The 9,090-nt window shown below is 44.5% G+C and overlaps 1 pseudogene across 1 annotated transcript; it reads right to left on the bottom strand.

Moving 5' to 3' along the window:
• Positions 1 to 537: 537 nt before the first annotated feature.
• On the bottom strand, positions 538 to 8,086 carry LOC306795528 (NXPE family member 3-like; annotated as a pseudogene). The gene is made up of 6 exons: positions 8,057 to 8,086; positions 6,826 to 7,268; positions 6,291 to 6,589; positions 2,372 to 2,442; positions 1,174 to 1,380; positions 538 to 1,091 (listed from the first exon to the last, which is right to left on the bottom strand). The product of its transcript is annotated as an NXPE family member 3-like (transcript).
• Between the last annotated feature and the right edge of the window lie 1,004 nt (positions 8,087 to 9,090).

Genomic DNA, 9,090 nt, shown 5'->3' with positions numbered 1-9,090 from the left:
TGCTACAGGGAGCCAGTGGAGAGATCGGAGTACGGGGGTGATGTGAGACCGTCGATTTGTCCTGGTGAGTAATCTGGCGGCAGCATTTTGGATGACCTGCAGACGGTTAAGAGCAGATGCACTGAGTGATGTGAAAAGTGAGTTGCAGTTGTCAATGCGTGAAGAGATAAATGTGTGTATGATCATTTCTAATTCAGGTGTTGATACCACAGATCTCAGTTTACTGATATTTCTTAGATGGAAGAAACATGACCTGGACAGCTGCTTAACATGAGGGTCAAGCGACATGGATCGATCAAAGAAAATCCCAAGATTGCGCAGGTTGCAATGGGAAGCAGAGGAGAGTGGACTAATAATCTGCCTGATCATGGGGACAAACTCCTCTGGAGCAATAACTAGGACCTCCGTCTTAGAGTCATTGAGTTTCAAGCAGTTTTCTCTGGTCTGAGCATGGATTGCTGAAGGAAAAATGCAGCACTTGGTGGAACCACAGAGATAACATGTAAATCCACATTCCTCTCCCCAAGACACAACTATCTAGCCGCCATTTTGAGGACATATGTCGGAGAATAGATGGTTTACCATATTCTTAATAATGGGAGGTGGTGGGTGGAGGTTATGCGGCAGGTGGTGGGCCAGGGTCATTTCCCAGGCATCAATCAGATGAACATTCAGTCCTTTGAACATGGCTCTGAGCACCTTATCACGTTGCAGCGAGTACCAGTCGCTATTGCTAATCGTCTCATATAACGTCAAAGCTTTGGGATTTGCGGTCCGGATGACGACCAGCGTGCCTGGAGCTGTGTCCAGCAGCCGCACCACCGCCCTGCGGATGCTATGTAGCCTCCTGATGTAGATCTCCATGGGAAAAGTGCTGAAGTGAGACCAGATACCAAGGACTACGACAGTGTTGTGGCCTCCATTTAAGCCATCTAGTTCATTGGCAATGTAACGAAGCTCTCTAGTTGGGATGGGGGCAATACGGATAGGAGGACCGTGGCAGCGGAACGACACCAAGATGTTGTTTGCATAGTCCAAGGAGATGTAAAGTCCAGTTTGCTTCGGGATGTGCAGGTCAAACTCCTTAAGACCTGAAGGTATGACAGGGGGAACACGTTAAGCTGCAGTGGGATCAAAATCATCTGTTGCCAGAAATCCCTGTGGATCAGCTACCTGGTAGAGCTGCGTTCAGGAATTCAAACCACTGCCTGATGGTAGAGTCTACATACATGTGGACCGCCTTGCCTTTCAGACACTGACTGATGGCAGAGGAGGTGTTGAATTTGCAAACTGTGGTGCCCCCGAGTGCTCGCCACACACCCTGGTAGTAATAACCAGAAGGTCCGGATGTCACAGTACTGCGCTTCACCTTTAGCTGACCTGAGAGGAAGTTAAAGAATACGGGTTAAAAAATAAGGGTGAAAAAACAAAACCAAGCTATAAAGTGAATGAACCTCTTAAGTACTATCCTTGCTCCTGAGGGACTAGAAAGACTGTTAGGTGAATCTCTCTTCATGAGAATGCTACCCAGAAGAATGTAGTACACTTTTTCTAAACTTTTTCTTACTTTTCTTCGTAGGGTAAACTCGTACGAGTGTGCCACAACAGATTCAGCAAACGCTCTTAACTTCAGATAACCGTGTCAATGACCAGCGTAAACATGATGAATGCCACCTATGCATAAATGAGTGTGCATTCATGAGATTTAAGAATTAGCATAAGTAACCCCAATAATACCATATGAGGCTATGTGTCCTGCCTCATATGTCCTATCTTGAAGTCCTGCATTTAGAGATCCATAAAGAAAATTCTCTATGGTCAAGGGATGGTGAACAATAACGATTAATGTTTTTGCTGTGTCACCTGTCGCTGTCACTGAAATAAAGAACAAATGGTTCCATATGAAAAACGTCCCGCCACAGCGAGGCCATCAATGACTGCAACGGAAAGGGGTCAAGTAGTTAAAGTTGTTTTGCAGTATGAGATGGTCATATTGATGATGGAGAGTTATACAATAGCATCAAGCCTGTGCAGATGAATGATGATATAGTTAGGCTGTATGAATACATTTAGAACTATATTAGTCTATATTTTGAAATCGCAGAGTAAAATGCTAACATAATCATTAAGTGAAATTCACAGGTATTTCAGACTCAATATTGACTGTTATGACAGGTAACTGTTGGGAAAAAAATGAAATTAGAAGAAAGTTCACCGAAATCACTCATACAAGCCACTAAAGACCAAAGCTGTTTGTACAAGTGGTTCTTGCATGAATACCATTGTCTGTAGCACATTCTGTTTTGAATCATTGGTATAGACAGTGGTGGCAGTAACAGTATTAAATAGCAAATTAAATAGCATGCTTTACCTTCTTTCTGTGGCAACACGGTGACATTAGCAGGTCCTGAAGCCAGAATGTAGACTTTCAAGTTAACACCACTGAAGAAAAGCACACATAATATATATCTTAAAAACACTACAACATTAAGGACATAGATACAAGAGGACAAACATTTAAAATAATTTATTAATCAAATTAGAAAAATCAAGCACGAAAATGGGAAACAACTGCTTGAAAGTTCATTCAAGATCACACAAAACGTACTTTGTAAATTCAATGGCACTAATTCAAATTGTCATATAAGCAATGGTTCCAATGACTGTGTAATGTGCAAGGTGCCACTCGCAGTGATGAACCTAGAGATAATGATTACCATCTACAGAACGTTTTACCATCTTTCACTTCATAGTTTTGGTTTTGCGGCCGGCAAACTAAACTGTTTTAAATTGAGTCTCACCGTTCTCATCAACATATTCTATTAGATGCAGCAGGCAGCCGCTTCATGCCAGAAAGCTGATTAACTAATTGACCTGTTGGTTAGTCCTGCCAATCTTGAAGAGGTGAGTTTTCAGCCTCCGCCGAAAGATGTCCTGACGTCAGTTGGGATTTCATTCCACCACTGAGGGGCCAGGACAGAAAAAAGCAGTGACCGGGTCGATGGGCCGCAGGGACCTCTGAGCGACGGGGCGACCAATCGCCCCGAGGCAGGAGAGCGAAGTGGTCGGGCGGGGGTGTAGGCCTTGACCATGGCCTGGAGATAGGAAGGAGCTGTTCCTTTCACTGCCCTGTAGGCTAGCACCAGAGTCTTAAACTGGATCCTCTTACAGGGAGCTGTAAGAGCCCTGTGTAGAGAACGGAGAAGGGAAGTTGTGTGGGAGAACTTGGGGCGATTGAACACCAGGCGAGCTGCAGCTTTCTGTGCAACCTCCAGAGGTCTGACGGCCGACGCCGGGGCTCCGGCAAATAGTGAGTTGCAGTAGTCCATGCGGGAGATGACAAGAGCCCGGATGAGCACCTTACGTCAGTGAGGAAGGGGCGAATCCTCCTGATGTTTGCTGAGAACGACAGTTGGGCATCCAGGGTCACACCCAGATTCCTCGCAGTCCGAGTTGGCGTCACCATGTAGGCATCAATGGTGATGGACAGGTCTCGGTGCAGGCAACCCTTCCCCGGGAGGAACAGTAGCTTGGTTTTGTCCAGGTTGAGCTTCAGGTGGTGTGTCGTCATCCACTTCCAACCAAATAAAAACTTTTCATTCACTTATTTTTATTTTGAATACATTGCTGTATTTTTCAATGTTCAAGACCACAACTTGAAGTTTCAGGTTAAAATTTTTTTTTCAAATGATCAAAACTATTGACCTGGATTTATCGCCATACTCCGGGAGTTTGCATCTTCTCCATTTACGCTCAGCCTCTCTTTGGCTCCGTCTATCAGTACGCACAGCCATGGGGCAGGTGGAGTTGGCCGTGCAGGCTTGGAGGTGATGGGACAGAGGTTGTCCAAAGAAGAGAAAAGGATGGAGAGGAGAAGATCAGTAGCAGTATCAGGGGATAGGCGAGAGAAGGATTCAGGGTCAGGGAGGGCAGAGGAAAGATCAGCGGGGGAGAGGGAGCAGAGATGACTACGGGTAGAAACCATGTGGGTAGATGGAGGAAGTAAGGGGGGAGAGGAGAGGGAGTAGGACATGAAATAGTGGTCAGAGAGCTGGAGGGGTGTGACAGAGAGGTTAGCAGTAGAACAGTGTCTCGTGAAGATAAGATCCAGCTGGTTCCCGGCCTTGTGGGTAGGACGAGAAGAGGAGTGCTAAAGGTCAAAGGATGAGCGGAAGGAAAGAAGAGGTTCTGACTTATCAGTCTGGATGTTGAAGTTGCCGAGCAGGATGAGTGTGGCGCCATCGTCATGGAAGTGCAAGACTAATGTGTCAAGCTCCTCCAGGAACTCACCAAGAGGGCCTGGTGGACGATACACAACAGCAATGGTGAGCTTGACTGGATAAGTGACAGTGACAGCATGCAATTTGAAAGAGGACGGGGAGAACTGTGGAACAGAGACAAGAGAGTATTTCCATTTTGGGGAAATTAGCAGGCCAGTACCACCACCACCAGCACCACCACCCCACCTCGCAGCTCTGGGAGTGTGAGAGACAGAGTACACATCTGACAGAGCCGTGGGTGTGGTCGTGTTTTCTAGTGTGATCCAGGTCTCAGTTAGAATAAGAAAGTTGAGGGAGAGCAAGGAAGCGTAGCCTGAGATGAACTCAGCTTTCGGCACTGCCGACTGACAATTCCAAAGCCCCCCTACCACCACTTGCTCAACATGAGCTGAGAGAGTAGGATAGATGAGGTTAGTGGGGTCACGGCACCTGGGAGTGACCCAATGTCTACGTGACCACCGGACAGAGGAACGGACAGAAATAGGATGCAAACACATGGTCGTCAATATAAACAGATTACTGACCTGCAAGTACACATGTGCTATGCTGGCTACGAAAGGTTAACTGAATGTATACACATGCTGCTTTTGCTTTTTAATGATTGCAACTTTGAATACCAACATACCTGGCTATACAGGAGCAGTGGTGTACCTTAATGTCCTTAATTTCCACATCTACACTGTGATCTGTAGGCTTTAGCTTATATATTTATCTTTTTAACTTGTTTTCACTGCTGATACACTTTGCATCCTGATATGTTGTGGAAATTAGATGTGTATTCAGTGAGTGCAGTTAGTGGCCAAATCCCAATGTCCCCCCTAAACCCTCAAACCCTGAACCCTCAAGGACTTACTGACGTCACCTGGTAAGTGGTTGAGTGTGAGAGACGGTGAGGGCTTGAAATGGTGTAGATAGGAATGGGACAGTACTTTGCTGCAACATATCAAGTTACCATGAAAATGACAAAAAATATGATGTATAATTGTGGGTATTTATTTTATACTTTGTGCTCCCTGATTTGAAAGTCTTCCAGATGCTTTCCTCACAAGATGAGAGGTAACTTCATATGATCTATTTACTCGTTTTGTGAAAACAGCTTCAATGACAAAATCAAATATTTGATGAATAAATAAATATCTTCTGATTTCATGTTTATTTTTTGTTCCATCTTTAACCCTTAATGTTTCTGTGTAAATTTAATATGACAGGTTGAACACACGTGAGCCGTCCTCTTTGTTTACGTCTCCATGCATCCACTGGTTACCCCGTGGTTAACGTCACATTGCAATGATTTGTGGGTAATTCCCTTAGGCTAAGTCAGCATACCATGCTGACTTACAGAAAGGGTTCAAGGTGTCTGCAAGAGAGCCCTCAAACACTTGATGATTTGACAGTGGGACATCCCTGAACCCTCACGGACTTCGCCTCAAAGTCCGTAAGGGGGGACATTTGGATTTGGCCAGTGAGGGCTCCATGGTAGCTCAGCGGGGGGCGGGGCTAACTGAAAGGTCAATTGTGCACTACCAACCACTAAACAGCAGATGGACAATGTTAGTGTCTAGCATTACATTACAGTCATTTAGCAGACGCTTTTATCCAAAGCGACTTACAATTCAGATTTCTACACCGTAGGCACAGCTACAGGAGCAATTTTTGGGGTTAAGTGTCTTGCTCAAGGACACATCGACATGCGATTAGCGGAACCGGGGATCGAACCACCGATCCTCTGGTTGAAGGACGGCCCTGCTATCCACTTAGCCACAGCAGGTTGAACATCGAGCCACATTTAGACATTTAGACACTCCCAGATTTTTCCCTCTGATGTTGGGACCAAAGTACAGCTAAAAGGAGAAGAGATATTGGACACAATTCCAAACCATCTTTATATTCAATCTTACTGCCTGTGGTTACGAACTTCTGAAACATTCCACTAAGGAGGTAACAGGTATAGGTAACACTGGATGTACGTATTAGAAGTCACACAAAATACCAGTCTCTCTGCTCCCTCACCTTTGAAAGAGCTTCTCCTCATTGGCATTGAGTAGGTTTTGTTTATATCCTCTCATGTAGTGGTTGATCCTGGCATCACAGCTCAGGTTCTTTGGCTTGTAGCAGAACCACGGCTCACCTGTACGGAGGTCAGTGTAGTTGCACAGCGGCTGCTGGGTTGGCCTTAGGCAGACGTTGCAGAGGCTGGTTTCAGAGAGTGAGCCTGAGAGGAAGAGACTGTTGAAGTAAATCCTGTCGGGCTGTTCTCTGTTCAGCCTGTTCAGCACTGAGATGGCCTCACCAGGGTGAACCAGAGTCACCTGATTGGAAAGAGAACCAGAGTTTTCACCAAGTCAATCATGTTCAGTCATATCAGTAATACTACTTGAAGCTCCACACTTATAAAGGTTCACGTCGTCAAGTCGTGAACCAGATTAATCTCAGACATTAATCTCTGGAGAATTGTCTATTCACTTAAACACTCCTCTGAACTAACTGAAGGTGGGCGGGGCTTCACGGACAATCAGTAAAAACTAAATTCAAAACATCTCGGTACCTCAACCTGTGCGTCTCCTTCCCAGAGTAAAGAGAATACAGCAGAGTAGCTCCCATTCAGATGATCCACCACTTGCCCAGCCACACCTGCTTCAAGCTTCCGGTTGTGCAGCCGGGCGAGTAGGAAGTCCCCTCCAGACTTCTTGGGACGACCCTGGAAGTCAGAGGTTTGTATCATAACCTCCAGTTGATCCCCTACATGCCACTGTCCCCTTTTCCTCCCTGGGAGAATGTGAAGGTGCTGTGAGCTGGATCACTGGTCTGCTCCAGGGAAATAGGAGCTGGCAAAAGTGGAGTTTCAGGCCAAGCAGTGGAGTCCAGTATGAGGCGTTCCTCCAGAGCTTCCTTAGGGGACAGTGGCTTGAAGGTGCAGAAGCTGCGATTCATGTCAGGGTCAGTGGAGACTCTCGGCATGATGATGGTTGATTTGACTTTAGGCTGAAACTGGCAGTTGATCGAGAGAGAGAGAGAGAGAGAGATGGTGTCAAAGATGCAACAAATAATGAACCAAATGCAGCAAAAATGCAAAGAGGGAAGATTCATCCCTCCCTAAAACTCAAAATGACTTTGGGGAGTGGATAAGAATGTATGTTTTCCGCCCTTGTCAACTTCCGCCATGGTCAAATGTTCAAGTTTTTCAAGGTCTTTTTAAATGAACTTCATATTTTGGGATGTTATGTCATTGGCCAAGAAGCACTGCAGAGGATGTTTCATACCCGATGGTTTAACATGACAGTGGAAGACTTTCATAGCTGAAAGATGCATTGAATTGTTAATGCATATACAATGGATTGAACCACTAACGGTATAAAAGGGACTATTATTTGTTTCAAAAACTCCACTGTTGAGAGAATACAAGCCATTTAACCTCAAAGTCCTCCCTTTAGTGCACAGCTGTTTTGGGGTATCTCATAGCTTTTTATAAACTATATATTTGCGACCCCTTTCTTAAGATTTAGGTCTGCAGTAAGAACGAATGGGAAGCCAGTAGGTTGTCTAAAGTATAGAAAACTGTTAGCTTTATCTTTTAACTGGAGGCGATGCTGCTGTCAACAAGTCAAGGTGCAGGATTGAGAGTGATAACACCATTTAACTGCATGAAATTGCAACATAGACCATTACTGTAGCTGGGATCCATTGGATTTGAAAATATCCAGAAACAGAGTAATATCAAACATTTGAAACAGGGCCCACCCTTCAAACAGATCCCACTAAAACGTAAACGTTCTCACCTCTAGATCGTCCATGTGACGTCGCACAAAGATTAAGACAAGGACAGCCAGAAAGAGGAAGATGGCGCGTTCTCCCTTCTTAAACAAGCTTTGGCCTTCATGTTGGTGATCAGTCCTCATCTGTGGCTGCAGCATATCACTTTCACCACTTTCTCTGGTGCTGGATCAAAAAACAAAGGGGTAGCTGGCACCTTGTTATGCTAAAGAATATTATTTGTTAAAACTTAAACTCCATTGTGAAATCCTCTCCATACAATTATAGTGACACCGCCAGCTTTCCTAATTTCAACAGCTGAAGTCAGTGTAAACCATCAAAGATACTAATGTTATCCTTTTACTCTGTTGTTGTCATTTATAGTGGGTTTTTGTCTTCATAACAACACAGAATTCAAATGACAAGGAAATAAAAGATTGTATGTTTTGTTGAGGTATCCACCAAGAATGTCCGAGACACACTACACCCCAAAAACCTATACCTCTATTTTCCTATAAAATAATTGATATACCAAAAGATGAATCGCCTTATTGAAATTGTGGATCAGACAAATACCTGCAACAAGGTGAAACTGTAGTTTTGCTGCATACTGCAGATGAACTGTGATGCTATCCAACACCTTTATGTCTGAGGAGCGAGAGGTGAGACCCTAAACAGTGTAAAGGCAGCATCCTGTGGCATCTGGCTGACACTTACACAATGGAAACTTCTAGGTGTGTTGTGGCTTTCACGCCTAACCGGCATATATGAAACATGGCTCCTGTGACCTCTAGCCAGACAGAGTCCTATCTTAAGCTGTTACTTACCTTTTTATGGTTTATCCTCTTTTAACTTTCCATTGTCTTTGATGAGTTACGATCTATTTTTTATTATCGAGCTAAGAGTGTTTTTCAATATACTCGTTACATGTAATCTCATATTGTTTATCAAAATGTAATCACATGTGCTTATAATGTACTGAATGATAAAGCTAATGAAATAAGTGAACTTTGAGTTAAACTCACTCTGACCTGATGATTGACAGCCAGCAGAGGAGAAA

The sequence above is a fragment of the Melanostigma gelatinosum genome, assembly GCF_949748355.1.
Source record: "Melanostigma gelatinosum genome assembly, chromosome: 22".
Lineage (NCBI taxonomy): Eukaryota > Metazoa > Chordata > Actinopteri > Perciformes > Zoarcidae > Melanostigma > Melanostigma gelatinosum.
The sequence above is the reverse complement of the archived record's forward strand: the minus strand, read 5'-3'. Positions and strand labels throughout refer to the sequence as shown.